A 26,588-nucleotide genomic window follows, 5' to 3' on the forward strand; every position below is an offset into this window, starting at 1 on the left:
TCTATAGACTAGGATTGCTTGCTTTTATGCTTAGTTTATTGTCTTCTTTGGTTTCCGTAGATGTCAATTTGGGGTTATATTCCAAGATGCTGCTACCACAAAATTCCAGTGGCCAACAGGGCAGCAGCACCCTTACTTTGATCTTTGGCGGTAGAATAAACAAAGCAGGTGGTGTAGGTACTATCTAAGGGACCCTTTTACTAAGGCGTGTAGGCGCCTACACGTGTCCAATGCATGTCAAATTAGAACTACCGTATGCCCCAGTGATAATTCTATTTTTGACATGCGTCCAAAATGCGTGGCAGAAAATATTTTCTATTTTCTACCGAATGGCGCTAACTGGACGGTAATCGGCAGTGTATGCGCACTGATGATTACTGCCTGGTTAATGCGTGAGACCTTACCTCTAAGTCAATGGGTGGCGGTAAGGTCTCAGACCCAAAATGAATTAGTGCTCGTTTTAATTTTGCCGCACGTCCATTTTTGGCCACAGAAAAAGGCCTGCACACGTCCAATACATGTGCCTACACCAGCGCAGGCCATTTTTCGGTGTGCCTTAGTAAAAGGGACCCTCAGTCTCTAGTATAAGACAGAAAAGACATTGCAGACATTTGCTGGAGTGCTTGCTTGCCCGCTGACCACGCCCTTGGACAAATAAAGAATCAAGCACTGCAGTCTGATAAGAAATCTTTGATACAATTCCATGGCTAATACCTGTATTACAGAAAATTATTAAACTAATGGGCCTGCTGTGTCCTGATTGGTTGATTGGTTACTGGAGCAGCCATTAATGAACGGTGCATATCCGTTGCTACAAACAAACATGGGTTGCCATGCCAACCCTTTTTTGCAGCCAAGTTCAGAGAGGCCCAAAGATAATAATAACACCATTATTTGCTCTGCTTTTTTTTTTGTTCATACGGCAATGATGACAATCATCTTCATTGCCTGACTCAGCTGCTAAAGCTGTAATCACGCAATGGCAGTCTATCTAATCAAACAACCATAGCCCTTTTCACTTTCTAAGATTTTATTGTACCTCAATAATCATTAAAAATTACATTTAAAAATAGTGTAGAGAGAGCGTTTCTGGAAAAGAAAGATTATAGGGCAACGCTCTTTCTCGCTACACTATTTTTAGTCTTTCCCTGTATCCCCTTCAGATTAAAAGAAAAAAAGCACTAAACCCAAACACTGGGGAGGTCTCGGTGTGGAATCTAGGAGGCTGAGTTTTGATAGAATTTGTAAGTGCTCCCTGCATAAAGTACCAGGAAAGGGAACTGGGATGGTACGGTAGGAAAAAAAAAAAGTTAGGCAACCGCTTCAAAGTAGGACCAGAGAGCAAATCTGACCAATACAGAAACATTAGGAGGATTCAATCATTCAAACTGATTCTGTGTCGTTTTCTGAACTGGTAGGGGAATCTATGACTTCCATTGACTATGTATCAAGCTGAAATGTGCCCAACTTAAGTTTGATGGCAAATCATTTGCATGACCTTAGGAGGGACACTTTCATTGTGAGAATCAGTCATGAGTCGCAAGGACTACTGGGCACCAATAATTTGGAATTATGGGGGGGTGTCTCATTCTGGGAGGGTCAGAAAAGTCACAGGAAATACTTGAGAGATATATGTGGTGTAGCATATTTTAAGGTAAGTCATAGAGGGGTTCATAGTCAAAGCAATTTAACCAGCCAGAAACGGCTCTTGTTCAGGGCTATTCATTGATATTCAGCAGCATTCAACTGGTTAGAGCTGCTGAATATCACCACAAGCCCCTAAACTCAAAGCTGGCTATTTTGGGGGCAGTCTGTGAGCAGATCTTTTTCTTGAGCACTGACCCCCAAGGTGGACCCTAGCATCAAGTAAGTATGATTCAGATTATTACCTTGCATTTGTCCTGTTCCGAATTCCATATCATTTATAAATAAGTTAAATAGCACCAGTCCCAGTACAGATCCCTGTGGCACTCCACTGTTCACCCTCCTCCAATGAGAGAAATGACCATTTAACCCTACCCTCTGTTTTCTGTCCAATAACCAATTCCTAATCCACACCAGAACCTTGCCTCCTAGCCCATGACTCTTTAATTTTCTCAGGATTCTCTCATGAGCAACTTTATCAAAAACTTTATGAAAATCTAGATAAACCACATCAACAGGCTCACCTTTATCCACATGTTTATTCATGCCTTCAAAGAAATGAAGCAAATTGGTGAGGCAAGACTTCCCTCGGCTGAATCCATGTTGACTGTCCCATTAAACCATGTTTGTCTATGTGTTCCGTAATTTTATTCTTTATAATAGTTTCCACAATTTTGCCCCACACCAACGTCAAGCTTACTTCCTGGATCACCCCTAGAACCCTTTTTAAAAATCAGCGTCACATTGGCCACCCTCCAATCTTCAGATACTATGGACGATTTTAATGACAGATTACATATTATTAACAGCAAATCAGCAATTTCATGCTTGAGTTCTTTGAATACCCTTGGATGTATGCCATCTGATCCAGGTGATTCACTACTCTTTAACTTATCAGTTTGGCTCAGTACATCTTCCAGGTTCATCGAGATTTCTTTCAGTTCCTCCACATCATCACCCTTGAAAATCATTTCCAGTACAGGCAGATCTCTTACATCTTCTTCCGTAAAGACAGAAGCAAAGAATTCATTCCGTTTCTCCGCTATGACCTTGTCTTCCCTGAATGCCCCTTTTGCTCCTTTGTGATCTAACAGTCCCACAGATTCCCTCACAGGCTTTCTGCTTCTAATGTACCTGAAAAAGTTGTTACTGTGAGTTTTAGCCTCTGTGTCAAATTTCTCCTCGTATTCTCTTTTAGCCTTCTTTATTAATGCTTTGCATTTGACTTGCCAGTGCTTATGTTGCTTCTTATTTTCTTCATTTGGATCCTTTTTCCATTATTTGAAGGACAATATTTTGGCTGTAATAGCCTCTTTTACTTCACCTTTTAACCACGCTGGCTGTCGTTTTCTCTTCTTTCCACCTTATCAAATACATGGAATGCATCTGGACTGGGCTTCCAAGATGGTATTTTTGAAAAACGTCCACGCCTCATTTAGTGTCCTAACCTTAGCAGCCAATCCTTTTAGTTTCTTTTTAACCATTTTCCTAATTTTATTATAGTCGCCATTTCAAAAATTAAATGCAGCTACAGTAGATTTCCTTTGAGGGTTCATCTCAGATAGTATCTCAATCTTGATCATGTTATGATCACTGTTCCCCATTATTATTTGGAACTAATTTTTTGGGGCAGCCAAATTTGGGTGACCTTGAAAGCATCTGGGGGTATATGTCTGCCACATATTTACAGTTCAAGAGGAAGTAACATGTGCAAAAAGACCAATGGCTGATACCTCACTGGGCTTATATTAAAGTGAGGCATAACATATCATTGGCCTATCCCTATGATATTAATTTTCCACTCCATATCAAATGACCTGATGGCTCTGTAGCAAGTGTCACAAGCTACCATGCAGAGGACCAGGGCTCAGTTCCTACATCAGGTCTTCTGCTCCTTAGGGGAAGGAAAGAATCTCATTTTCTGTTCAACAGCACTACCTAGTGGCCAGGACTTAAGGTCCACATCATCCAGGTTCCAGAGAACTGCAGCCTCTAGGCCCAGCCAAGGATGGTCTCTGCAATGGCTAAGTTGAAAGGAGGATATAAAATTTAAATTAATGGAAGAGTCCCCAAGTTGTCATAAATGAAGACTCAAGGTGTTAAGTCAATAGAGGCCAGTTCCAATTGAGCTTGAAATCCAAGGAAAAGGAACACAATTTTCAAGCCAAAAAAAAAAAAGAATACATAATTACGTGGAAAATAATTATATTTTGATTATAGAATTTAGATTTATTGACTTAAACTACCTGGTCCTTGATTAGAAGGTACCTCTTTAAAACCCACCAATCTAAGTACAGAAAGGTTTGCATCTATACCATAAAATTACTGCCTGATTTGAAGTGGAACATTATCTATGCAGTGATTTTCATGATAGCTCAAGCCAAACCATAACATCATTTTTATACTCGTGGGTCTACTGGCTGACAGGCTGGACACTCATCGGCACCACCTCATGTCAAACTGATCATTGTTTTAGCTTTGATGCTGGCAGTGCTGCACCAGAGGTGGTTTTAAGATACTTTGGTCATTCCAATGCTGAGCAGTGTTCCAGTCAATTACTGTTTGCCCTGTGAGTATGCCAATATTGTGATGAAAATTTAGGACTTAGTCCGATGGTTTAATCTGTGCTACAATTAAGAAAATACAGCCAACGGAGAGGCCCTGGCCTAGCAGCTAATGTGATGATGAGCCATGGCTACAAGGTCTTGCAATTTAAACCTGGAGCACAGGGAGGTTAAGGGCCCCTTTTACTAAGCCGTGTAAGCATCTACGCGCGCCCAACATGCACCAAAATGGAGTTACCGCCCGAGTACCGCGTGGCTGTTGTGGTAATTTAATTTTTGCTGCGCGTCCGATACGCGCGTCTGAAAAATACTTTTTATTTTTGGATGCATGTAACAGACGCGCACCAAGTGGCATTTGACGTGCGTAGGTCATTACCACCCAGATTCTTTACCGCTAGGTCTATGGCAGGCGGCAAGGTCTCAGACCCAAAATGGACACGCGGTAATTTTGATTTTGCCACACGATTGGCGTACGCCCAAAACCCGCGCCTACACTACCGCAAACAAATTTTCAGCGCGCCTTTGTAAAAGGACCCTGAAGAGGTGTTTGCCTCATCTCCTGTTCAGCTCACAGGACTGGACATTTCATAAAGCACATACTAACAGGCATAAACTGAGTTTCATCCGTATCAGTGTCACTTTCTGTTTTTATTAGCTGTGTCTGCCCTGATTTTCTAAGGATCTCATATTTCTAATTTAAGAACAGTATGTACTGTTTTCACTTTCCAAACCCTCCTCCTCCCCAAAAAGCCCCTTATTTCTGTAGGAAAAACACTGCCGAGTTTCCCTGGGCATGGTTTTTTTTTCAAGACCTTTGGGTTGGAAAATAAACTGAACCTTCCCATCAACTATTGTTATAAACAGTTATAATTTACAGTAGCCATGGAATAATTGGTTGCTACGGTAACTGCTGCAGTACAGATGGAAATCGCTGCCTGCTCTCTCTCCATCTCCCTGACAAGGACCTTCATTTACATACGTTTCAGGTTCAAGATTAAAGCTCATTTATTTTATGTAAATAGATAATCCCACTCGGCTTCCAGTTTACCACCAGCGTGTTTATACCCTTCAGACATATCTTTAGCTGAAAGCACAGTCTACAGAGCTGAAGTTGTGAAAATTTGAGCTCTCCCACCAATTTTTCTTCTTTTAAACACCTACAGAAAAAAAGAAAATCTATCGAGGGGATGTGGGAAGGGAGGGGGCGGAAGGGAAAGGGAGGGGGAATTTTTACAAGATACAGTCGGAGGAGGTGGATGAGTCTAAACTCAAAGCTCTGATAATTTAACCAAGGATTCCAAATGGATCATTGCATACAAGAAAAAAAAAAAATCTAAAGGCACTGCAACCAAGAAATTGAAACAGAATTTATGTCTGCAGGATAAATAATAACTGCAGAGTGTATTTGTTCATACCAACTACAGCAAAACACCAAAAAAAAAGAGAAAAAAAATCCCCCATAACAAAATTCTAATAAAAAAAATTAATAATAAAAAGGAACTTAGGAGTCGAGAACTGACAAACATAAAGGGGTCCTTTTACTAACGTGCGCTAATGGATTTAGCACGCACTAATGATTAGCATGTGCTCAATGATAAGATACCCATTATATTCCTATGCTCGTCTTATTTATGTATTTATTTATTTATTTTATTTATTTATGGTTCATTTGTATCCCACATTTTCCCACACACGCAGGCACAATGTGGCTTACAGAAAAATTAGGAAAAATTACAAATTGAGAAAATACAGTTAAAGTTGACAAAGGATAGACAAGTGGAGCAGTAGCTAACAATGGGGCTGGTGGGTGGGAGGCGGGGATAGTGCTGGGCAGACTTATACGGTCTGTGCCAGAGCCAGTGGTGGGAGGCAGGGATAGTGCTGGGCAGACTTATACGGTCTGTGCCAGAGCCGGTGGTGGGAGGCGGGGATAGTGCTGGGCAGACTTATACGGTCTGTGCCAGAGCCAGTGGTTGGGAGGCGGGGCTGGTGGTTGGGAGGCGGGGATAGTGCTGGGCAGACTTATACGGTCTGTGCCATGAAAAAGACAGGTACAAATCAAGGTAGGGTATACACAAAAAGTAGCACATATGAGTTTATCTTGTTGGGCAGACTGGATGGACCGTGCAGGTCTTTTTCTGCCGTCATCTACTATGTTACTATGTAAGCAGGATGGGGGAGTGCGGTGGGAATATTAATCAGCAGAGGAACTAGGGGAGTACGTTTTAACAGAGAAGTAAGTTTTCAGCAATTTTTTGAAAAGGATGTGGTCCTGTGGTCCATTTGCGTTTTGAGGTGCTGCGGAAGAGCATTCCAGTATTTAGGGCTCCAGTAGCAGAAAGAAGAGGTGAAAATCAGCTTATATTTGACGCCCTTGCAGTTTGGGAAGTGTAGTTGGAGATATGACCATGCTGCGGGCTAAATCTGTTAGCGCACCTTGGTAAAATGACCCCAAAGGTTATTATAGTAAAACCTAGACCATCAGGTGTGTATAAGAGCAATTCCTCAAAACAATGGACGTTCAGAAAGACTGGACACAGAAAAGCATTCACATAGATACTTTTCTCTGGTCTATTTCAAAGTACTGGAGTCTCCATTACATATATCCTTGAATTCTTGGCAAGGGAGTTTTCCTAACCATACACCTAGTAAAAAATACTTAGAGCCTTCTAATACCTTTCTGCTTAATACTGTACAGTATGAGCCATACAGAACGGGCACCTTAGAGGGTTAAATTGTAGCTCAGTCTGGGGTCCTTTTGCAAAGACATGCTGAAAAATGGCTTGCGGTAGTGTAGGCGCAGGTTTTGGGTGCGCGCTGATCCATTTTTTAGCGCACCTGTAAATAAGGCCCTTTTTTTGACGAAAATGGACGTTCGTCAAAATGAAAATTGCCGTGCGTCCATTTTGGGTCTGAGACCTTACCGCCAGCCATTGACCTAGCGCTAAAGACTCATGTGGTAACCGGGCGGTAATGACATAAGTGTGCCAAATGCCACTTGGCACGTGTCCGTTACGTGTGCCCGAAAATAAAAAATATTTTTCAGACCCGCACCAAAATGAAATTACCACGAGAGCCACGCAGTAGTCAGGCAGTAATTCCATTTTGGCACATGCGTGTACACGCTTACGCGGCTTAGTAAAAGAGCCCCTCTGTTTTGACCTGGGGCAGGACATCCCAGCTCCATAATGCTAATTAACAAACGTAGTTAACCCAGTAAAATTTATTACCTAGTATTTTTTTATTGTTTGTTAAACTTTATTTCAGTGCATTTATACTTGACATTGCTTACTATGAATGACTAAGGATTTCATTTACTTTGTTTGTCCCCCTCCTCCCCAGAGATACAAAGAGAGTAATTTTATAACAGAGTGGCTAGGATAATAGGACAGGAAGACACCTAATTTTAACCTATTTTATATGTAAATCATATTCTCTACACAGCTCTGTGACAAAATAGTTAACATGCTCTAGATTACAGTACTTTTATTTTAAATAATTTATGTTTTTATTTTATTTTAAATCATGTTTGTATTTCAATATTACTGTTCTGTTAAAAGTTTTGTGTATGTTTAACACAGACCCCTGACGCAGGCGCTGTGCGCCAAAACACGGCCCGTGTTGGGTCCACATTGGAAAACTGACATTTATTAATAAAGAACTGTGTCCCATTTCTGAGGGCTCCAGGTGCTATTGTTGCATTTTGGACTTTATTTTGGACTTTGGACCCTCTCTGTACTGTTTTCTAAGCTATTGTATAAAGACATGTGGAGGGGCATAATCAAACAGCGCCAGCCAAATTCGGGGCCAGCTCCGCAAAGGGGCGGAGCCAACCATATTTTTGAAATACGGTTGGGGCCGGCTAAATCGTTCACCGGGTTTAGAGCAGATGGCCGGCCTTGGTTTTCAGCCATAATGGAAACCGGACCCGGCCATCTCAAACCCGGCGAAATGCAAGGCATTTGGTCGTGGGAGGAGCCAGCATTTGTAGTGCAGTGGCCTCCTTCACATGCCAGGACACCAACCGGGCACCCTAGGGGGCACTTCTAAAAATTATTTAAAAAAATAAAAATAGCTGCCAGGTGCATAGCTCCCTTACCTTAGGAGCTGAGCCCCCCCAAATCCCCCCAAAACCCACTCCCCACAACTCTACATCATTACCATAGCCCTAAGGGGTGAAGGGGGCACCTACATGTGGGTACAATGGGTTTTGGGGGGTTTGGGAGGGCTCAACGTTAACCACCACAAGTGTAACAGGTAGGGGGGGTTAGGCCTGGGTCCAACTGCCTGAAGTGCACTGCACCCACTAAATACTACTCCAGGGACCTGCATACTGCTGTCAGGGAACTGGGTATGACATTTGAGGCTGGCATAGAGACTGGCAAAAAATGTTTTGTTTTGTTTTTGGGTGGGAGGGGGGTTGGTGACCACTGGGGGAGCTCAATAGGTGCAGATGTGTCATTCGAAAATGCTAGCACAAATCCTGTCAAATAGCACCTGGGACTGTGGGTGCTAACATTTCTGCAGATGTAGGAGCAGGCCTAAATGTTAGCATGTAAACCATGTGGTGCACACATACTTCATAAAATATGCATGTAAAATCGCCACTCCACTCAAACTCCTCCTCTGAGAATGACTTCCAAGTACCCATCGACTTGAATCGTGTATACTTTTAGGCATGACCTAATTTTACAGAAGGCCTTTTATGCACATAAATCAGTATTTTGGCCAAGATTCTGTAAATGTCACCTAAAATCTAGAGATGCCCAATTAAAGTGCCTCACGCTATTCTATATAATGCCCCTAAAGTTAGGTGCAGTGTATAGAATAGCACATAAGCACCGCCATACTGGGAAAAGACCAAGGGTCCATCAAGCCCAGCATCCTGTCTCCAACAACGGTCAATCCAGGCTTCAAGAACCCGGCAACCCCCCCCCCCCCCCCCCAAATAATAATAATAATTTTTTAATAATGTTCAATGGACGTTTCCTTCAGGAATCTGTCCAAACCCCCTTTAAACTCCTTAAGGCCAGCTGCTGTCACTACATTTTCCGGCAACGAGTTCCAGAGTCCAACTAGACGCTGAGTAAAGAAAAACTTTCTCCTGTTTGTTTTAAATCTACCATATTCTAGCTTCATCTTGTGTCCCCTGGTTTTGTTGTTGTTTGAAAGTGTAAACAAACGCTTCACATCTGTCCGCTCTACTCCGCTCATTATCTTGTAGACTTCTATCATATCACCCCTCAGCCACCTTTTCTCCAAGCTGAAGAGCCCTAACCTTCTTAGCCTTTCCTCATAGGGTATAGATAGTGTATAGGACCAGGGAACATGCTTACATTGAAACATGCACACAGAATGCCCAGCTTCAATTATAACTTACATAATCACACTTTTTTTGATCTAGTAAGTCTGGTATCACAACCTTTTCTTGAATCGTCAGATTCGCGCATCTGCCCCTGTTATGGCTAGAATGAGCCAAGCATATCTTGGGGGCAGTGACGTAATCCTCATTGATCCACTTTTTCCATTTTTTATGAACAAATTTCTTTTACAAATCTTCATGAATTTCTTAAATCTTGATAATAATAAATAGCTTTTACTTAGCTTATTATTATCAAGATTTAAGAAATTCATGAAGATTTGTAAAAGTGTGATTATGTAAGTTATAATTGAAGCTGGGCATTCTGTGTGTATAAATTTTGGCTTCCTTCATTCATATTGTATTGCCTGGTGAAGACGTACATTGACGCATGGCCATTTACGCCACTGAAAACCTGGTGTAAATACCTATGCTTAAATGTAGGCGTGTTCCCCCAAATTCTATAACATATGTAAAATCTGAGTAATATCCCAACAGCTCACACTCCTCCCATGGCTGTGCCCCCTTTTCAACGACGCGCATTAGAATTTACGTGCACCTCTTTTTAGAATATGCCTAAAAAGAAGTGCACATAAACTCCAATTATTGTCAATTAGTAATGATAATTAGTTGTTACTGGACAATTATCATCACTGATTGGCTCCTTACTGAATGTGTGTAATCATAAAGATGTGTTATTTTACTGTTAACTACAGTTATTAGTAACTAGGTCTCCTTGCATAAAATGGGACCTGTAGTAAAATAGTACGTTAGTGGTAAAATAATCCCTCTAAACAGTATCCCACATTGTTAAGTTTCCCCCTTAGTGTGAAGAGTTTCAGTCTCTGGTGACCAGAGTTGATATTGTGATGTCACAATGCCTCAGTCCACCAATGTCTAACAACCAACCTCATCAGTGATGTCACAGTGGCTTGATTGTCCTATACTTGGCTCACTTGTATTGCATATAGCTTCAATTTCTAGAGACTTTTTGCTTTAAGGGGGGAAGTTATCAGTGTGGCTACAAGTTATTAGGTTTCATGGCATAAAATGAGACCTGTGCTAAAACAATATGAGTTAGAGGTAAAATAATATGGCTTAATGCTACCTCACATTGATAGCTACACCCCTCAGTCTTCTTAATCATTAGTCTCCATTAAACCATGTTATAATCTCCTAAAACAATATAACAAAATCTCTGTGAGTATAATTCTTACAACATCTAACATATTTGGCCTTTATTTTAGAAGCCCTATTCACAACTTACACATGTAAATATCCGCATTTAAACGAACAACTTGAGTAAACGTGGAAAACCTAATTTTAGAAAGTCGTGATTTAAACTTGTAAATTTGCAAATTTGGGAGTGGTTTGGATGGAATGAGTGCAACCAAAAAACAAATGTATTTCAGAATGCTCACTCGGTCTGTAACAAACTTCCCTTCACCCATGATCTCTTCATCTCTCGTTCCCTTCAGCTACTCGCCCTAACTGAAATCTGGCTCACTCCTGATGACTCTGCATCAGTCGCTGCCCTTTGCCACGGAGGTTACCTCTTCTCCAACACTCCCCGCCCTGATGGCCGTGGTGGAGGCGTCGGGGTTCTACTCTCGCCCTCTTGTAGCTTTCAATCCCTCCTCCTACTGCAGTCTTACTGCTTCTCCTCCTTCGAAGTGCACTCCATCCATCTTTTCTACCCACTGCCACTCAGAGTTGCAGTCATTTACTGCCCCCCCCCCGACAAGTCTCTCCCCTCCTTCCTCACTGACTTCGATGCCTGGCTCTCAGTTTTTCTTGAACCCTCATCTTCGTCCCTCATTCTTGGTGACTTTAATATACACGCTGACGACCCATCCGACTCTTACGCTTCCCAATTCCTCACTCTGATATCCTCCTTCAACTTCCAACTGAGCTCCACCACCCCTACTCACCGCTCTGGCTATTGTCTCGACCTCGTCCTCTCCTCTTCCTGCTCACCCTCCGATTTCTGCACCTCTGCTCTTCCTCTCTCAGATCATCACCTGATAACCTTCACACTTCATCACCCTCCCCCGCAGTCCCGTCCACTACTAACCACCACTTCCAGAAATCTCCAGGCTGTCGACCCTCCCACCCTTTCCTCTCAAATCTCCAATCTCCTCCCGTCCATCATGTCCTCCGAATCTGTTGACATGGCTGTCTCTACTTACAACGCCTCTCTCTCCTCTGCCCTGGATACCCTTGCACCATCCATCTCCCACCCCACACGACATAGTAATCCTCAGCCCTGGCTGACCCCTTGCATCCAATACCTTCGCTCCTGCGCACGAGCGGCAGAACGCCTCTGGAGGAAATCTCGCACCCAAAGTGACCTGTCATTACAAATTCATGCTATCCTCCTTCCAGTCCTCCCTATTCCTTGCTAAACAGGAATATTACACCCACCTGACTAATTCTCTCAGCTCCAACCCTCGTCGCCTCTTCGCCACCCTTAACGCCCTCCTCAAAGTGTCCTCCGCTCCCCCCCCCCCTCACTCTCTCCTCAATGTCTAGCCGATTACTTCCACGACAAGGTGCAAAAGATCAACCTTGAATTCGCTACCAAGCCACCTCCTCCTCTTCACCCTTTAACCCACTCCCTCAACTATCCAACCCAAGCCTCCTTCTCCTCTTTTACTGATATCACCGAAGAGGAAACAGCCCAACTTCTCGCCTCCTCGAAATGCACCACCTGTTCCTCTGATCCCATCCCCACCAATTTACTTAACACCATCTCTCCCACTGTCACCCCCTCCCCCATCAGTCATATCCTCAACCTCTCTCTCTCCACTGCAACTGTCCCCGACTCATTCAAGCATGCTGTTGTCACACCGCTCCTCAAGAAACCTTCACTTCACCCTACCTGTCCTTCCAACTATCACCCCATCTCCCTCCTACCCTTCCTCTCCAAGATACTTGAACACGCCGTTCACAGCCGCTGCCTCGATTTTCTCTCCTCTCATGCCATTCTTGACCCGCTTCAGTCCGGTTTTCGCCTTTTAAACTCGACGGAAACGGTTCTTACTAAAGTCTGTAATGACCTGTTCCTTGCAAAATCCAAAGGTCACTACTCCATCCTCATCCTCCTTGACCTATCCGCCGCCTTTGATACTGCTAACCATAATCTACTTCTTGACACACTATCTTCACTTGGGTTCCAGGGCTCTGTCTTCTCCTGGTTCTCCTCTTATCTCTCCAACTGCACCTTCAGAGTTCACTTTCATGGCTCTTCCTCCACTCCCATCCCGCTCTCGGTTGGGGTTCCTCAAGGATCTGTCCTTGGGCCCCTTCTTTTTTCAATCTACACCTCTTCCCTGGGCTTACTGATCTCCTCTCATGGTTTCCAATATCATCTTTATGCCGATGACACTCAGCTTTATCTCTCCACACCAGACATCACCGCAGAAACCCAGGCCAAAGTATCGGCCTGCTTATCTGACATCGCTGCCTGGATGTCCAACCGCCACCTGAAACTGAACATGGCCAAGACTGAGCTCATTGTCTTCCCACCTAAACCCACTTCTCCTCTCCCTCCACTCTCTATCTCAGTCAACGGCACCCTCATCCTTCCCGTCTCATCTGCCCGCAACCTTGGAGTCATCTTCAACTCCTCCCTCTCCTTCTCTGCCCATATCCAGCAGACAGCCAAGACCTGTCACTTCTTTCTCTACAACATCAACAAAATTCGCCCCTTCCTCTCTGAACATACCACCCGTACTCTTATCCACGCTCTCATTTCCTCTCGCCTTGACTACTGCAATCTGCTCCTCACTGGCCTCCCACTTAACCATCTATCCCCCCTTCAATCCGTTCAGAACTCGGCTGCGCATCTCATCTTCCACCAAAACCGTTATGCGCACATCACCCCCCTTCTCAAGTCTCTTCACTGGCTTCCGATCAGACACCACATACAATTCAAGCTCCTCCTACTAACCTACAAATGCTCTCAATCTGCAGCCCCTCACTACCTCTCCACCCTCATCTCCCCGTACGCCCCTACCCATAACCTCTGATCACAAGGCAAATCCCTCCTCTCGGTACCCTTCTCAACCACCACCAATTCCAGGCTCCGCCCTTTCTGCCTCGCCTCACCCTATGCCTGGAATAGACTCCCTGTGCCCATACGCCAAGCATCCTCACTGTCCATCTTCAAATCTCTACTCAAAACCCGCCTCTTCAATGTCGCTTTCGGAACCTAACATTGTACCTAGTAACCTAGACTGTTCCAACTATTGATTGTCTACTCCAATTATTGCTTGTCTGCTCTCCTTGTCCGTCTTGTCCTCTAGATTGTAAGCTCCTTTGAGCAGGGACAGTCATTCTTTGTTTATTGTACAGCGCTGCGTAACCCTAGTAGCGCTCTATAAATGTCAAATAGTAGTAGTAGTAGAAGGGGAATACATGTCTATGAGCAGTGGCGTTCCTAGGGGGGCTGACACCCGGGGCGGATCGCTGATTCGCCCCCCCTCCCCGGAAGCAGCGCAACCCCCCCCCCCCCCCGGCAAAAGGACACTCCCCTGCGAAAGAACCCCCCCGGGTGCACACCGCTGGGGGGTGCCGCGCACGCCTGTCCTTCATTCGTTCCATGCTCCCTCTGCCCTGGAACAGGAAGTAACCTGTTCCGGGGCAGAGGGAGCATGAAATGAACGAAGGACAGGCGCGCGCAGCACCCCCCCCCCCCCCCCAGCGGCGTGCACCCGGGGCGGACCACACCCACCGCCCCCCCCAGGAACGCCATTGTCTATGAGCACAGATATCAACATCAGGATTTACAGCTGTTCCCAGGAGCATTTACACATGTAAGTTTCCAAAATGACACACATACACATCCAAGTGTCTGAAACACCAGACATTTCGATATATGTATGTTAGTTACCAAGTTGCCTCTGGTGATGTTTTAGACGTTGACAGTTGTAAAATGGTTGCACTGACCGCATGTATCCAGTGCATACAAGTGCATTCTTGAATGTAGTTTAGCAAAGGCTCTTTGCTGCCAGATCCTTTTCTAAAATATTACCGGAATTGGACACGTGACCTGCAGGTCTTAATTCCTATTTCTGCATTCTATCTAAAATGGGGCTACACATCTCTTCTTCAAGGTGGTGTATATGCTATTCCATTAATCTATAATAGTAGCTATTAAGTAAGATGGTTCCCTGCTGATACAGTTATGCTGCATCAGTTAAAAGACTAATTGCATTCAGCTTACTGTTCATGTGCCCACTGCCACTGCCAGCTGTACTTGCATGCCACAATATCACTACTGTATATGCAATTGTAGAAGCGTGCATTTTCACAAGCTTTCACAGATTTAAGTAGCAGCGCACACCAATGTTTGCAGATTCCCAAATCATTAAAAAGAAAAGAAATATTTATAACATCTAGAGCAATGAATCCCAAAGGATGGGGTTCTAATGAGGGGCATCGAGCCTTGCTTTGAATAGCTTAAAGCATGACAGTGCCACTGTTTCTCAGAGAAAGAGGAAGAGGGATGTTGTATTCTCAACTGTGTCTGGTTAGGAGGCAGTCCAAAATCTAATGCATCAATATTCAGCCACTGGTCAACAATTTTTTTTTTTAATGCCAGCTCTAATGGTCAAAAAACATATCTGGATATTCAACGTCTCTCTCAGGGCAGTGAGTGGTGCTGAAGGTCCGAATAAGGCGGTCAGTGATGGAACTTATCCTAATCCCATCTTCAAATCTTTGCTCAAAGCCCACCTCTTCAATGTTGCTTTCGGCACCTAACCTTTATACCTTTCAGGAAATCTAGACTGCCCCAATTTGACTGCCCCTATTTGACTGACTGTACATTTGTCCTTTAGATTGTAAGCTCCTTGAGCAGGGAATGTCCTTCTATGTTAAATTGTACAGGGCTGCGTAACCCTAGTAGCGCTTTAGAAATGTCAAGTAGTAGTAGTAGTAATAGTGGCAATTCTCAATCTGCTATCTAGATATCTTCCAGCACCACACTGGCTTTGCCCGTGCTCCATTCTGCCAGCTTCCGTATAGAGCCTGGGTGGTCTATATGGATATTCAGAGGAGCTAAGGAGCAATTATAGAACTGGGCACCTTCTGTTAGGTGCTTCAATGTCACATGGGGGGAGCCTATTCTCTAACAGCACCTGGGTGCCCAGATTTTGTTCTACATACTAGTGGAACCCACTAGTATGTATAACACACCTTGCATTTCATTGCATGCACTCACACTTGTAAATCTGCAAGGGGAGAGGGACTCAGGAATAATGTCAGGATATACTTTTTCACAAGGGAGGGTGGTAGATATCTGGACTGCTCTCCCGTGGGACATGGTAGGGATGAGAATTTAAAAAAATGCTTGGGATAAACAGAAAGACAAGGAACTAAACAAACTTAGCAGTGCGTAAATGGCAACTCCAATAATTGGGAAGCAAAGTCAGTGCTGGGCAGGCTTTTATAGTCTGATCGTAGCTAGACAGATCTGGATGGGATGGAGTGGGGCTTTGATGACAGCTTCAGTAGTTGAGGAATAAGGCCAGTGCTGGGCAGACTTCTATGTCTGTGCCCAAATATGGGCATCCAAATCTTGGGGATTAGTTGGTTATCACCACCCAACACCACCTTAACTCTGTCCTGGTCCCAGGGGCGTAACCAGACTTTATGGTGGGAGGGAGCCAGAGCCCGAGGTTTGGGGCACATTTTGAGTGCCGCCTCGCCCCCCCACCACCACGCCTCGCTTTGCGTCACCTCCCCCTGCCACTGCAGCATGCCTCCTCGCACCACCCTCGCCTCCTTGCACCCCCTCACAAATACCTTTGCTGGTGGGGGTCCACAACCCCTGCCAGCCAAAGCCTTCTTCAGCGCCGTCTCTGGCGCAGCTGCGTTCTTGCCCTGCTCATGCTTTTCTTGCTCCTCCTGTCCTGTGCACACTGACGCTCCTTCTCAGTTTCACGTAAAGGAGCGTCAGCGTGCACAGGACAGGAGGAACAAGAAGAGCATGAGCAGGGCAGGGAGACGGCGCTGAAGAAAGGTTCGGCTGACAGGGGTTGGGGACCCCCGCCAGCCAAACCAGGGGCCCGGACATAATTTGCGGGGGCCCAGGCCCCTGTGGCCCCCCGTAGCTACGCCCCTGCCTGGTCCTACTGTCAAAGCAGTCAGAGTGATTTTTGCCAGCATTGTCCATGTGAAGGGCAATTCCATAACTGGGCATCCACATTTACATGTCATTTCTGCACATTACTTTACAAAATACCCTATGCCTGGAACAACCTTCCCCAATCCCTACGCCAAGCCCCCTCCCTACCCATCTTCAAATCCTTGCTTAAAGCTCACCTCTTCAATGCTGCATTCGGAACCTAACCTTTCGAACATATAGGTTGCCCCAATCTGTCTGACCTATCAGATTAACTGTACATTTGTCTCTTAGATTGTAAGCTCTTTGAGCAGGGACTGTCCTTCCATGTTAAACTGTACAGCACTGCGTAACCCTAGTAACGCTTTATAAATGTTAAGTATTAGTAGTAGTAGTGATTTTTGCCAGCATTGTCCATGTGAAGGGCAATTCCATAACTGGGCATCCACATTTACATATCATTTCTGCACATTACTTTACAAAATATCAGCACATTTTTGGATAAGTGGCAGCAAAGCAATTAAGTGCTATTCTGTAAGGGCACATATAAGTCACATAGCATGGAAATGCAAGAGGGCATTCACATGGGGGGAGCATAGATGAGACATAGGTGGAGTTGCACCTTACGCATGCAACTTACAGAATACTGTAAGTTACACATGTCCTTGCCGCATTCATGCAACTGAAGTTATGTCAGGCCTATGGCTGGTGTAATTGCAGACATGCTCAGGGTCTGAAATTTGATTGGTTGTACCAAATTCATCTGTGAGTCACCTTCAATCTACAAACATAAGAATGTAAGAATAGCCATACTGAGTCAGATCAATGGTCCATCTACTGTAGCCCAGTATTCTGTTTCCAACAGTGGCCAAGCCAGGTTACACGTACCTGGCAGAAACCCAATTAGTAGCAACATTCCAGAATCCCAAAGAGTAACAAGATTCCGGAATCCCAAATAGTAGCAACATTCCATGCTACCAATCCCAGGGCAAGAGGTTATGATCCTACCTTGTGGAAATCTTTATCGAAACAACTTAGGATGATTTCCTCCTATAAGCTATGTAGTCAGCATCTGAAAACACGTTGTTTTTTAAAGTATTTGTTGTTGATTTAAACTGATTGAAGGAAATACTACAATTTATTGTTTTAGTGGGTTTAAAAAAATAAGATGGAGAAGTATGAAGGAATATATTGGATTGCTTTGGTCTTATTAATTTAAATTTGTTTATGATATTTTATAATGTGATCCACCTTGAACTGAAAGGTAAAGTAGAAAATAAATGTCCATATTAAATTAAATTAATAAATTAAGATGTGCTGATACTGGGTTATACTAACAGTCTATAACAGAATCTGGGTGTCCTGACACAGTTAAAGAATAGGCTGTCATGGGAGCCAGGTGATATGTGGCTGTGGAAGGAGGTGGAAGAGACCACGGGAGATGGGCACAGTAAGACCAGCCTGGGACAAAGCCCCTTGACGTCAGCGGAGGTCCTCGTTAGACCAGCTTATCCATGGGCTGTGCCTGGGAGAGTCAGAGCCAGGTTTTCTGTGATTGCAGACGGAGGTGGAAGAGACTGCAGGAGATGGTCACAGTAAGACCAGCCTGGGACAAGGCTCCCTGACATCAGCAGGAGTCCTCGTCGTACCAGTTTATCCATGGACTGTGCCTGTGGCATGCAGCCTCAGGAGTGTGACCAAAGGGGCATAACCCTCAGGATCCCACAGGAGGCCAAAGAGGCAGGAGTATATGGCTGCTAAACCAACAAATTATTTCCTTCTCTTCAGCTTGTGAATACTTTTCCTTTGTATTATGGGGAAGAAACGGAAAAATAAAGTAGGTTCCATGCCTTCAGCCTTTAAAGTAACTGCCATATGAAACTCCGAGTTTCTAGTTTCAACATCCAATTTCAACTCAAGTGCATCTCTGAGCCCTGGGGCCCCTCTAACCCCACCCTTACCTATGACTTCTTTTGAATGATCCAAAGGGGGGGGGGGTTCCTAATATGGTTCCCAGACCTACTGGAGAACTATGAACTGGAGTGAATTCGGTAGTGGTTCTTCTGGTTTCTGGAGCTAAGTGTCAGATATCTATTCCTGTGCTATGCCCCGTGGTTGAACTGTAGAGTGCTGGGCAGGTTCCAACTGATTTATCTTTGGCAGACATCTAGAAATCAGTTTCTAGAGTTGAATCCATGCTGAAGAACTCCATTTGTCAACTGTGTGATTATATGGAGAAGGTTTCACAGACTTTACAAGCCCTTGAACTTCGAACTGTTGATTGTGATAAATGGTTGGGTTCTTCGGAGCTAAAGGTTGCTACACCACAGGCTACAAGGACATCTACTTTTAGGGATAGTCTATCTCTTCATTATAAATGTTAATGTTTAAAAATAGGCTCTCACCATGAAGCATTGGGACGCCTACAACGGGGAACTCAGTTACAGAATTGTTCCCATAATGCCATTACAAATCGGCAGTCAGCAGACTTGTAGGTTTACTAGCTTCCGGTAAATGTAATTTAATCTAATCTTGGTATTTATAATCTGCTTAATCCCACTGAAGGTCCAAAGCGGCATACATAACAAATCATATAGGACTCTTTTACAAAGCCGTTCTAGCAATTCCCGTGCGGAAAATGAGACAAAGCCCATGGGAATTGAATGGGTTTCGTCACATTTGCCACACCAGAACTGCCCATAAAAAGAAACCTAAAATGCTAATGACTCAATGAAAGAGAACAAAAATTTAAATATCAATTATCACTGTCATCAATTAGATATTTCTGAAATAAATACGTTTCTAGGTTTTTATGAAAGGAAATATATACTGGATATCTATTTTATAACTATTGGTTGACTAGTCCAGATTTGCACATCTTGGAATAGAAAGGATGTTTCCAAAACTTCCTTGAATCAAATCCCCTTAAATGAAGGGAAGTTAAGCAATTGACAGTCAAGTATTTGTTTTCCTCGGATAGTGGATGGAAAAAGATTTATCTTGGTCAAATAAGCTGGGGCTGAACCAGGCATTATTTAAAAATAATACAAGAAGACAAACTCTGTTCCAGCACAAACTGGGAGTCAACGAAGCTCCTTCAACAGAGGTGTAGCCCGATCAAACTTATTTTGCCTAAAAATTAGTCAGGCTGCTGTGTTCTGAAGCAACTGGAGTCTTTTTTGCAATTTAGCTGAAATTCCAAGATATAATACGTTACAATAATCTAATTGACATATCAAGTCAATAGGGTCGAACTGTTCTAAGTTGTTTTAGTCTAAAAAAACAGACTTTCTTAGTAAAATGATTTACCTGGTTCTCCAAAATTAAGGAAGAGTCCAAAATGACACCCATAACCTTAGCTGAACGATCTACAGACAGATAATATTTTTGCTTAATGGTACAGCATCTGGTAATAGGTATTGATATAAGGTCCATGGCTTATTAGCAGAAAGGAAAAGATCCAGTGGTTCAGACCAATCATCAGTCCACTCCATCACAACGAGAAAGGGGATAACCAGGTTGTGCAACAGTGAGGGAACATGTTGGGGATTTAAAGTGATTTGGTTTGATTGATGTAATATTCCACCACTCATGGATTAAATGAAAATATTAATAGCACAAACCTTAAAACAATATGGTGTAATGCTGTTCATTTGGGGCCTTCATGCAATTCTGGTAGCTTTGCGGCATCAAACTATGGTTGAATTATTCTTCTGCCTTCTGTAAGTTTCTATTTTCTCTATCAGAGAACCACAAGCAGCAGTGTAAGCTTCCTTCACACTGCTGACAGCACGCCTAGACCATTGCTCAGGGTGTTATGGGAGTTCAGTCTAAATGCCTGTTCAGCCCTCGACCTCTATGCTTGCAGGTCCAGTCAGGCCACCCATTAGTGTCACTCATACTAGGAGCTGAAGTGATTTGGACACCTGTCCCCCAGAAAGTAACGACTCATTTGATACAAGTCAGGAAAGGGCTGTCAGATGTTAACGACTTTCGGCTGCTAAAAGTCTATGCCAGCTTAAGAAAAGCAACATAAGAAAGAGAAGAATCTCTCTCCTAGTATTAGCCAGCTGCTTCTTTTTCCTTTTCAGTCTGTTTTCGACTACTAGAAGTGAATTAACTACCCATGGGCCCAGGGCAAACTTTGTGGACCCAGAGCCATACGCAATGGACCAGCAGCACCCTTTCCTAGCTCCCCCAGGTCCAGTGCATCTTGCCTTGCTTTCCAGGGATAAAAAAACACAGCATAAAGATATGGAGCCACCATCAGTTTCCACCACTGTTGGCGCTCTTGATCCTGCCCCTCAAAAAAAGGAAGTGACATCAAAAGGTGCAGGACCAGAAGAGCTATCAGCAGCGAGGACTGATGTCAGCGCTGTGCCTTTTATGTTGCTGCTTTTATCCCTGGAAAGCAGTTGCACCAGGGGAGGGGAAGGAAGATGCTGGACCAGAGTACTCAGGGCCACTTTTACCTATGGGCCCCCTGTTAAGCTGAGCCGGGGGCTGCTGCCCATTGGTAAAAACAGCCCTGATTAGTATAACACAACATTTTTGTAATATTACTAGTCGAATCCAGCGCTGCACAGCTATATGTAAGAGACATTCCTTGCTCCATGGAGTTAAAGTCAAATCAAGATTCACAGAAAATACACATAGGAGTTTTGAGCAAATGCATTTAATATCTGGGAGCTCAGGCAAGTCCTTAAACACCGGGGTTATTGAAAGCTGATTTACCAGCCGTAATGCTAAAACTGTAGCGCTACAGTGTATCTTCGTTCCGTCTCTGTTACCAAAGCAGTTCCGCCACCAAGACCCTGACGCAGCTAAAACGAAACGCTGGCCATCGTTGGCTTGGGGCGAGTGAGTGAGGCTTGGGGCAAGAGCCTCTGCTCTCAGGACAAATCACTCTTATCTGTACCCTTCTCCACCACCGCTAACTCCAGACTCCGCCCCTTCTGCCTCGCATCACCTTATGCCTGGAACAGACTTCCCGAGCCCATACGCCATGCGCCCTCCCTGCCCATCTTCAAGTCCTTACTCAAAGCCCATCTCTTCTCCCTTGCTTTTGGCACCTAACCACCTTCCCTATTCATGATACCTACACTGACTACATAGTTTGTAACCTTTAGATTGTAAGCTCTCTTGAGCAGGGACTGTCCTTCCCCATGTTAAACTTGTACAGCGCTGCGTAACCCTGGCAGCGCTATAGAAATGCTAAGTAGTAGTAGTAGTAGTAGAGCGCGAAAGAATGACAGCGCACCGTGGAGCACCTTAGTGCCGTTTGTTTGAAAGTTAAGTATTTCTTTCAAACGTCATACACATATTCACAGTGTTGTTGCTGTGGTATGTTTTCACAAGTGTTCGATTTGTTTAGACCAGTGTACGAAGAACGTTACAGTTACTGCAATACACTTTAGGTTTTTGGCCAATGATGAACAGAGGATCTTTTTTAAGACCCGTTTCAGCTCTGTTAGATGTGTGTCATCGAGGAGCTCTGTGAGGCCTTTTTTCCTTAAAAAAAAAATTATCATTTCACTCACAGCTGCCACACTACTGGATACGTGTGGGTTTTTTTTTTCATTCAGTGGGGATATCTAGAAGTCCTCTTATACAATTACCCCATGTGCACAGTGACAAGAAGACCTGAACTTTTATGTAACCCATGTGTAGGCATATTGAGGGGTGTAGCTTGAGGGTCATTCCATGTCAAGTGGTCTGGTGGTCCCTGCGCGAAGGCTGCAGTATGGGGTCAAACAAATTACTATATCTCAGCAAGTATTGCATCGACGAACGTAAAACTTTACCAATGTTCATTGGGGACATGTATGAATGTTCACAGAAAATTTCATTGAAATCCGTGATGGTCACGCAGGGACCACCAGACCACTTGACACGGAATGACCCTTCAAGAGCGGAGCATGGGTAACGTCATAAAGTATACAAGTAGTTCATAAAAGATAGATCTAAGCAAGTCCTTCACCCATATAGGTTTACATCTGCTCCCAGGGCTGGGGTAAGGTTATTAGATGCATAAGGCAAACCTTTCAATCATCTTTCAAATCCATAGACTGCTCCTCCCTCTGAGATTCTGATAGGTCAACCCAACAATCATGATAAGAATCCTTTAGAAATACAAAACTGGACATAATTTAGAGTGAGAAAAAGAGAGAGAAATTTCCCCAAATCATTTACCTAGCTATAAGGGCTATTTGAAAACTATACCCCGCTCCCACCCCTGCAGGATAACTCCTCTTTGCCGTAACCCCTCCTCCTGAAACTGCCATCCTAGGCGATCCCTAATTTGCTTAATGGTTAAACCAGCCCTGCCTACTCCCAAGCAGGTGGAAATGTATGCAGGTGTATATGCATTTAAGTTGTGATTGTGCAAGATTTGTGATGGTATTTACAAAGATGCATGAAGGCACCTTTTAGATAAGTTCATGAGCTGGTTAATGGGATGTCCAGGTTGGCATATGCTCAAGTCCCACTGTATTTCACAAAAGGCTCTGCCAAACATGAAGCCTTTTGTAAGCTACCTAGAAGGCAGGGACATCAATTTTAGGGACCCTTTTACTAAAGATTGGTTGAGCGGCAACCCAGAACTACTGCCAGTCCAACTTGGCTGCAGGTGGTAGTTCTGCCCCCCCCCCCCCCCCCCCCCCCCCCCCCCCCCCCAGCATGCAGCATTTCTCGCGCTGCCGAAAATTTGGAAAAATTAATACCGCAGGGGGTTACCACAGGGTTAATGCGGGAGCCCTTAATGCCACCTCAGTGGATGGCGGTAAATGCTCCCCTCGAAACGGCTGCGCAGCAAGTGTGAGCTTACCACACGGCCATGCCATTTCTTTTTTCCACCTTTTTACCTGCTGCAGTAAAAGCGGATTCTGTGCACAGCAAAAACTCACACTGCCGCTAGTGCAGGGCCCCTTTTACTGCAGCTTAGTAAAAGTGGCCCTTAGAAAGCTCCAGAGCATGGTAATGCAGATAGCAGGCCCAAGTGGAGCCAATTTTCTCTTAAAGGAGCCATGGGGAAACAAAATCTGGAAAACTCTTTCCCCAATCCCCTAGAATTCATTTGTCAAACAGAAACTTTTCCCTATTCGAGCACCTAGATTTTGGTACCTACTATTACTAAACATCTAACTTTAGAAACTTTTTTTCAGTTCAATAAGTTGTATTTATTTACGAAACAATATACATAACAGTATATATCAGTATATATAAACAAAATATGACAGGTATTAACAAGTCAGTTAACGTACTCAGATAAACATGAAATATGGAAATTATGACAATTATGAAGTATTATTAATTGAATGTGTTACAACACAACAAAAATATAAATATTCACCAGACACCATGAAAATCAAATGAGGAGATGTATATATAAGGTGGAAATATATTCAATTGGATCAAGGGTTTTCTAACCAGAAGAACATACCAAGGTAAATCAAATTCAAACATATCATCACCGTGGAAAGCAGTCTGCGGAGCACCTCAAGGATCACCACTATCACCAATACTCTTCAACATATTGATGATCCCACTGGCAAAGTCCTTATCCAATCAAGGCCTCAACCCGTTCACCTATGCAGACGATGTTACAATCTACATTCCCTTCAAACATGATTTGTCAGAAATAACCAATGAAATCAAGGCAGGCCTGAACACCATGGACTCATGGGCAAACTCATTCCAATTGAAACTGAACACTGAAAAAACACACTGCCTCATCCTCTCATCTCAACACAACAAGAACAAACCCACAACCATAAACACCCCAGATCACGCCCTCCCTATCTCAGACAGCCTAAAAATACTGGGCGTCACAAATTGACCGCAACCTTACTCTTGAGAGCCAAGTAAACTCCGTAACAAAGAAAATGTTCTACTCAATGTGGAAACTTAAACACGTAAAACCTTTCTTCCCGAGGGAAATATTTCGAAACCTAATACAATCAATGGTTCTAAGCCATGCAGATCATTGCAATGGAATCTATGCGAGATCTAGCAGAATTAATTCTGGAGTTTGCATGTTGGCTCAAAACATGATTTCCTAAATATACTGCTGGATAGTTTCATTGGAGCATCTTCTAGTCTTAGTTCTGTTTGATAGTATAAATAACTTGTTCACACCATACAGAATTTTATAGACCTCTGTTGGTATCAGCTGTCACTTGTTTCTTCTCCTAACCAGTTGAGCCTTTCTTTTTATAAGAGGACTGATCAGCCCTATAATTGTTTTTCTCATCATTCTGCTGTTTTGAGGTGCAGCTACCCAGAACTGCTTGCAGTACTTAAGTTGTGGCTTCATCATAAATTTTCCCGAGGAGTCTTTCATATTGCCAAGTGCCTTCTGAAAATCCATATACAATATATTGACCGTCTTGCTTTAAGTTTTTTATTTACACATCTTACTGGAATATTACTGCCCCATCCTTGACCATTTTTAAATCTAGATTGAAAGCCCACCTCTTTAACATTGCTTTTGACTTGTAACCACTCCCCCACATTAATTGATTTGCTTTCTTTATTTTTGTCTATTAGATTGTAAGCTCTTTGAGCAGGGACTGTCTTTCTTCTATGTTTGTGAAGCGCTGCGTACGCTTTGTAGCGCTATAGAAATGCTAAATAGTAGTAGTAGTAGTAGTAGTATGTAAAGAACAACTCATAAAAAAAACTCCAGACCGCCCAAAACACAGCAGCCAGGCTCATATTTGGTAAAATAAGATTTGAAAGCGCCAAACCCCTCCGAGAAAAGCTACATTGGCTTCCAATCAAAGAATGGATCATCTTCAAAATCTGCACTCTGGTCCACAAAATTATCTACGGTGTGGTCCCAGGATACATGACAGATTTTATAAACCTACCATCCAGAAACAGAACCAGATCATCTCGTACATACCTAAACCTCCATTACCCAACTGGCAAAGGACTCAAATACAAAACAACCTATGCATCTAGTTTCTCCTACATAAGCGTACAAATATGGAACACACTCCCAAAAGCTGTGAAAACAATCCACGACCACCTAAACTTCAGAAAATCACTAAAAACCAATCTCTTCAAAAAGGCCTACCCTATAGATCCAACGTAAATCCCCACACCCGGCTACACAACAAAACCAATGATCGTACTGGACAATATACAACCTCCCTCCCTCCGACCCTCATGGTGCCTTATTCAAACACAACTTAACCTTGTATTTGTTCTCTACCAGACAAACGCCTTTACGGTACTGTGTAAGCCACATTGAGCCTGCAAATAGGTGGGAAAAGGTGGGGTACAAATGTAACAAATAATAATAATAATATATGCACAAAAAATAAGCAAAATTATGCACAAGGAAAATTAAATATATGTATGGTAAAAAAAAAAAGCACATATGTTCAGTGCAGACAAAGAACTGAATAATTCTAATTTTGTTGGAATTTTGTACTTTTTGAACCAGTAATATAATCTACTATAATAAAACTCACCCTCAACGTTCTGAGGACACTGACGTCAGTGAAGCCAAGCCCTGACTTCCTTCAAAAAGGTTCGAAAGTTTGTGGTGGTGAAGCCACCAAAATCACTCTGGGCCCCGCCTTCAAGGGCGGAGCAACGGCAGAACAACGAAGGGGTTGGCAGGGAGGGAGGCAGGGAGGCGGGGGGGGGGGTGGGAAATCGCTCCGGGCCCCGCCCTCGCGTCAAACGTCATGATGTTGGGGGCGGAGCAATGGCAGAACAACGAAGGGGTTGGCCGGGGGGGGGGGGGGGTGTTGGCGACGAAAACCTTGCTAGTGCCCGTTTCATTTGCTCAGAAACGGGCTTCTTTTACTAGTATAAAATAAAGGTGAGAGATTTTTTAAAGACCAATGAAAGAATAATGAAAACTGATTTTTTAAAAGGT

At 43.6% G+C, this 26,588-nt stretch overlaps 1 long non-coding RNA gene across 1 annotated transcript; it reads right to left on the minus strand.

Annotated features, from left to right (window-relative positions):
• Positions 1 to 7,802: 7,802 nt before the first annotated feature.
• Positions 7,803 to 26,107, minus strand: LOC115482584. The gene is made up of 3 exons (XR_003944106.1): positions 26,097 to 26,107; positions 12,317 to 12,321; positions 7,803 to 7,916 (listed from the first exon to the last, which is right to left on the minus strand). It is a non-coding gene; the product is annotated as an uncharacterized LOC115482584 (long non-coding RNA).
• Between the last annotated feature and the right edge of the window lie 481 nt (positions 26,108 to 26,588).

The sequence above is a fragment of the Microcaecilia unicolor genome, chromosome 13 (assembly GCF_901765095.1).
Source record: "Microcaecilia unicolor chromosome 13, aMicUni1.1, whole genome shotgun sequence".
In the NCBI taxonomy this organism is placed as follows: Eukaryota; Metazoa; Chordata; class Amphibia; order Gymnophiona; family Siphonopidae; genus Microcaecilia; species Microcaecilia unicolor.